The sequence below is a fragment of the Poecilia latipinna genome, unplaced genomic scaffold (assembly GCF_001443285.1).
Source record: "Poecilia latipinna isolate Pla-1442-1.1 unplaced genomic scaffold, P_latipinna-1.0 Scaffold168, whole genome shotgun sequence".
Taxonomy (NCBI): Eukaryota; Metazoa; Chordata; class Actinopteri; order Cyprinodontiformes; family Poeciliidae; genus Poecilia; species Poecilia latipinna.
Window position 1 is genome coordinate 57902 of NW_015112784.1, and position 6678 is coordinate 64579.

Sequence of the window (6678 nt, forward strand, 5' to 3'; positions counted from 1 at the left end):
AATAACTCCTGACTGGATATTTGATCAAATTACCAGATATATTAATGAAATTATGGGTATATTTATACATGTATGAGTTATGGCTATTCATTCACAAAATGTGGATTTAATTCTGAAAGTGGTTTCTGCTCCAGTCACAGCAGGAGGTCCAGTACAGAGGAACCTCCTGCATGTCAGGCTGCAGGAGGCTCATTTTTATAAATATACATTAAATGTTACTTTTCTCCTGAGTGTCGATGCATGTAGGTCAAAAAGCTAAATGCTATCATGACAGTGTGTTTAAAAACTGTTCAACAGTAGAAGCAGCTTCTGGTCATAATGATAGAAATGAAACTGAAGGTTTAACTCACAGGTTGGACGAATAAACTTCTGGCTGCTGTGGCGCCGCTCGGTCCAGAGATCATGATCTGTGGTAGAAATACAGCCCTAGAAGTCACTCAGCTATGATTATACTGAAGAAACATCATCTAAAAACACATGAAATCAACATAAATATACTCCATCGTTTGTGTAACATGTATGTGATAATATGGTGGTGAGAAAAGATCAGCAGGTTGTTTGGATTTCTGATAAAATGTTTTGTGTTTAAAACAGAAACAGTTTAAGATAAAAGTTGCTCCTAAATGTGATTAAAGAACAAACTTATATTTACTTCCATAAAATTTAGTTATGAAACTGAAGTTGTTACAGAGAGGAGCTTAATTAGAAAGTTAAAGTTCAGCAAAACTTTCTTCATTTTTTAAAATGTTTTTATTGTCCTTATAATTGTTGTGAAGTTATTTCATAGTTCTCTGTTTTAAATTAGAAAAGTAAAATAATTATTCCCTTCACCTTTAAATTGTAGTAACAAAAAATAAAAATCTTAAATAAACTGAGACACCAGGTAGACGAAATCAGCCAATCAGAGAAGACGTCTTATTGCTGCTACTTGGGCTTGTTGCCCCTCCCCAATAGGAAACTGGCCCCTCCTCCTGGGAAAGGCAGGGCAGCCATTTTTATTCAACATGTTGGAATGATGAAAACAACTCAGTGTGAATGCTGCAGGCGTTCACACCGTAAATGTCACGATGCTTCTTCTCCTGCATACTTTGTGCTATTTTCACCATTCAACTTTTATAGTATTCAGCTTGCTCTCCTAATGCCGTCTACATCTCTTATAACCTTCATATTTTTTATAATATTCAGCTTTTTATGAATTTTTCACCCCATAGAAATGGGGGAACCAGCTGCATCCTGTGGCAGAAATGAGAATCACAATATAAAACGTCTGTTGTGTTTCACAGCTCATGTCTCAGACACTTTGCCATTTTCACCAAAAGCATTCAGGATGAGCATTCAGCATTCACACATGGATTTTCATAGGAAATGCACAGTTTCCAGTCATGAATTGTGATGCAGTGAGAGCTCTGGAGGATCCGGCTGCACAATGTCCAAGGAGGTTAATGGCTGCAATAAGTGAGTTGCTGCTGTTTCCACACAGGGGTGAAAAATGTTTCCAGTTAAGTTTGTGAAGTGCACAAATTATACAGCTAAAAAATACTTCATCCTAATGCAAAAACCTTTTTATTATTGCTTTTAATTGGTGTGTTTCTATTAAGCAATTATTCTTAATTCGAATTTTCACAATATTATGTTAAATGGAAATACAACGTCACACGTTACTTTCTTCGTTTTGTTCCTGATGGTCCATTAAAAACTTTGGATCAATCTGGAAGGTTTTCTGACCAAATCAGAGCAGATTTATTCACTTGTTACTTTACGACATTCACATCATAAAGTCCATCACTGCATTTCCAGACGGAGGGATCTGACCTGCCGTCGTTGCCTTGGCGGCGTCTCCATGGCTGCTGGGTTCTGGTTTCTGGTTGGTCCTGTGGGTTAGCCAAGATGGCTGCTGCCCTTTCCTATCAAAGGCTGCAAAACCATAAAAGTATCTTTAGATGGTGTTGGAACATTTTTATATACGGCAAGCAGAGAAGTTATTCTGCTGTTCTCTGTAAAACGTGGAGCACGTTTATCCTTCTCCTCACTGAGGGGGTTGACTGCCCCACATGTTCTGTTTCCAAGTTGCTGTCCCATTTAACTAATAATCAGGGAACCACTTGTTGTTTTGCTCAATAGTAGTAGTTGATGGCAGCTGAAGAAGTAATTTTCTCAGATGTGTTGGAACAGGGAAACTGCAGGAGTGAGAAATGAAGTTTGAGATCCTTGCTGTAAATAAATCACTTTGTTTGCAGGAGCTAATAGTTCCTGTTTGTGATTTATGATTCTACTGTCATTTAGTATTTTAACATTTTCCCTCATTTTGGTTTTGTTCTCTAAATGTTCACTTTACTATCAAATATTAAACATGAGGAGCGAAGGTCAAACCAAACAACACCTGGGTCACCGCCTGCAGGTACAAAATGTCGATCTGGCTTGTAAAATCTAAACACAATCAGTAGAAAATCTATCTATGGTCATAGCAGCATTTAGTACGTTATTTTTCCAATTACCAAAATTACAAAGGTCCAAAAAGGCAAAGAGGGAACCTGAGCAGCATCCAACCACAGATGGGACAGAATCTATGGTTGTCATTCATCTGTTTCCTCCTAGTTGGGTTTTTAACTGACTGTGTGGCTTTAATTCAGTTAATGAGGCTGGACTGATGTCATCAAGTTTATTTATGCAGCACTTTAAAAAAAGGTTTAAACTGCAACAATGTTGTACAAATACAATAACACAATGGAAAAAATTGGCTGAGAAAATAAAAGTAAAACATCACAACAGGATCAGGCCTCAATTAAATGTTATTTTACACTTTATTACTGACCAGAAATCTCACCTTGCCACCATGACATTATATTTCTAACGCTGCCGCCGAGGTCTGGTTTATTAGACTCAGTAACATCAGGGGGGGCTTGTGGCTGCCGGCCTGGAAGACCAACAAAAGTCTGTTTAGGTCAGAACATTTTTATCACACAGAGTCCATCATGTAACAGGACAGTTCATTTCAGGGTTAATGCTGCTGCAGGGCCACACAATAAAGAGCATCATTTCATTAGTGTCATTATTTACAGAATAATATCATTATTTACAAAATAATATCATTATTTACAGAATAATATCATTATTTACAGAACAATATCATTATTTACAGAATAATAATTATTTACAAAATAATATCATTATTTACAGAATAATATCATTATTTACAGAATAATATCATTATTTACAGAATAATGATACTGGATGAAGAAAATCTGGACCAGATGCAGAAGGAACAGAAAAGACTTAAATATACCAGAATATAGTCAAAGTTATTTTTAATCAATTAATTATGTTTAATTATAATTTATCTTTGGTTAATCATTGTGTTTGACTCAGTAGAGAGTCACTAATTATCCATTATTTTCATTAATCTATCCACAAATGTTTCAAATAATTAACTATTCTAAAGAACTAAATAATTGTTTTTTCAGATTATGAGTCACATGACTGCATCTCCTCCAGCATGAAGGAAATAAAGTTATAATGTATCTATTTACCAATAAAAACCCTGAATATTCAGAATGATGAGACTGAACTGAAAATTAAAAACACAAAATATTAAACTCACAGTTTTGGCGTTTGAAGTTGTCCCGCTCTGCTGTGACATCATCATCTACAATAAAAATACAGCAGATTTCTGTAACTTATAACATTATAAATAACATTTAAATAACTGAGCAAAACCAACAAACTAAATATAATTTGTGTAAATGTGGTGAAAATATGACATTTACTGATGAATAAAGTTTTACCAGATTCATAATCTGATTGTGACACGTTGTACAGATCTGGTTCATCTGAAAGAAAAGCCAGATTTCATTTTTTCACTTACATATGAAACTTTTGTCAACAAAAACAAAGAGATTAGTGGAATAATATCTGGATTACTGCACTTTAAAACTTAAAACAGTAAATGTTAAATAAAACAGTAAATGTCTTTAATTTGTGTTTCATTTGATCAGATCCAGAGAAGCTGAAGGTTCTTCAGACGCTCAGCTCTGACTGGCTGCTCTCTGCAAACTTTCTCTCCTCATGGAGGGGAAAAACTAGGAGGAGAAACTGCATCAGTCCATCATTTCACAACAGATCATGAAGCATTTAAATCTTCTGAACGCCAACCTGCTCTGAGGATTTGTTGGGTTACTGAGTTTGGTTCTGGTTCGGTTCTGGTTCTGTTCAGTATATTTGTTTGCAGTGTTTTCTTCTTTTATTTTTGTGTTAAATTAAAATTAAAAGTGTGATTAAAATATTACACAAATTAGGCATGTATGTTTTTGTAATAATGTTCCTGTTTTTGTCTCTGTGTGAATAAATAATGTCCAACATGTCAGTGACATGTTAAACAGAGAGAAGCGTCACGGTACCAGTTTACAGCAGATCATGTTTGAACTGCAGTTCCTGGACAGGATGATGTCATCAAACATGATTTAACAGATTATGAAATGGTCAAAAGTTTGTTTTGTTACGGTTAGGGTTACTTTATTTGCCTTCATCAATAATCCTAATTCTACATCCATATTTTTGACAAATGTCAAACATGTAATAACCAGAACATGTAATAACCAGAACATGTAATAACCAGAACATGTAATAACCAGAACATGTAATAATGTCATTTGGTACGTCCAGAGGATCCAAGGCTCATTTCAGAAGATGTGCAAAGAGTCTTTAAAAATTCAGCACAGGATGCAGAGCAGAAGAAAAAGAGTCGCCTTCACCGAGAGCAGGATGAGGGAAGCTTCAGTCAGAGATCCAAGAATGTATTTAAAATGAACTGAGCAAAACTTTTAAAACTTTCTGAGATTTCAGGTAGAGTTAACCTCCTGACTACCAGTAGTTCATTTTTGTCCTCTGTAGAGGACATTTCTAAACTTGAATATCTCCCACCCCCTGCATTCTACTGAATTAATTCCTTTTGGTATCTGGAGAGGACATTTAGGGCTTTTCAATGATGCCACATGTGAAGGGGTGGGACTTTTGTACGTATCTTTTTCTAATTCATAAAAATTGTGTTCATCAGTAATAACACATTTTATGGGAAGAGACAAAGTAAGTGCATAAAACCTTTTATTATCTTACAAAGACGGTGGGATTTAAAAAAATGGTGACTGGACAATATTTTTTTTCTGGTAGTCAGTTGAATTCAAACCTAAATAGGTAAGTAAATTCCTTTCCATTTTTAATTTTCCTCCCATTTACATATCTGGATAATCGTCTGCATACATAATAATATTAGTGTCACTCTCTCTCCCCTCCCTCCCTCCTTTGGTTCAGCCTTTTTGTTGTTTTACAAGCTCTAATTCCAGGATGTTGATTTTATATCAAACCTGCAGCTCAAAGTCTGGTTATAACAGTAAAACAATAAAACTGATTTTATTTTGTTACCATGTCAGGTGAAGGTCCAACACTTTAGTGTTAGATTATATCAGGCTTTAAAACTTGTAACCAATCAAAAAGGTGAAATCTATTTACAGTCAGACATGTTAAGTATTAACATGTTTGTGTGTCAGAACTGTTTTCTGTGGAGAATCTGAAACAAACAGATCATTTCCACACATGGAGCCATTTAAAGGATTTAATAAGAGAATATGAACAGTGATGATAGTGGCTGCAGTTGCTGGTTCGATTCCCGCTCTGCTTGTCGTTGGGCCTCATTAGAGTAAATGACCCCAAGTTAAGCTCAGGGTCATAATAAACCCTAAACCCTGTCATCAACAGTGTGTGAACGTGTGAATGAGTGAATGTAATGTGAAGAGTTATTAAGTCTACAAACCATTTACCATGAACAAATGAAGAGAAAAGTTAAAACCTGCTGCTTGTAGATGAAAGAAGAGATAAAATAAAAATAACAGCATAAATTATGTTATTGGTGATAATTAATGATATAATTATTACATCATTACAGAAAGTTTATTTATTATCAGTCTTAGATTAACTCACGTGGCGATGAAGAGGCCATGGTGACAGAACCCAGACCACAATCCGTTACCCTAAAATAAAACAAACATCTGAAGGATTTCAGCAGCAAAATGTTACAAATCCAGATTTAAACTTTTTTCTACACAACATAAAAACAACACTGAAAATCAGGATGCAGTTTAAAGGTTATTACAGCATGAATCTAACTTGGCAGCCTAATAATTTATGATGAAATCATATTTTTCTTTGTGCCAAAGAACATGAAGTAAATTAATAAAATAAATACCAAACATTAAACAAATATATTCACATATCTAATAATATGATGTGGAATTAAAGATAAATTAATTTCTTTATGAACAGAATCAAAGCCAAATGTCACTCTAATATTTTCAGGGTTAATAAAAGTTTGATGAATTAATTTGGAGACAACAAACTGTTTATCATCTCATTACTGTAAATCTATTCATAAGAAATATGAAAAAGAAACTTGTTCAGTTAATGTTGGAGCCATTATTTATGTCCTGATCCAACCTGACATTGAAGTAGCAACAGAGCAGGATGAGAATCTAATGATGAACCAAACCTGCAGAAACTGACAGGTTTGTTTTTATCATCCTGATGATCAGACTGATCCAGAATCACTTTTATTCTCTGTGAAGGGATTAAAAAACAAAAGGATCCACTTTAATTTCAGAATTCTGACTTTAGAGGTCAAAGTTGTTTTTT

General features: G+C 34.6%; 1 long non-coding RNA gene across 1 annotated transcript in view; it reads right to left on the reverse strand.

Annotated features, from left to right (window-relative positions):
* Positions 1-3597: 3597 nt before the first annotated feature.
* The window catches only part of LOC106945921 (uncharacterized), a 7701-nt gene continuing 4620 nt past the window's right edge, over positions 3598-6678 (reverse strand). Inside the window, exons 2-4 of the long non-coding RNA XR_001424653.1 lie at positions 5971-6020; positions 3783-3827; positions 3598-3643 (exon numbers count right to left, since the gene is read on the reverse strand). This is a non-coding gene — a long non-coding RNA (uncharacterized LOC106945921). The remainder of the gene's footprint in view (positions 3644-3782; positions 3828-5970; positions 6021-6678) is intronic.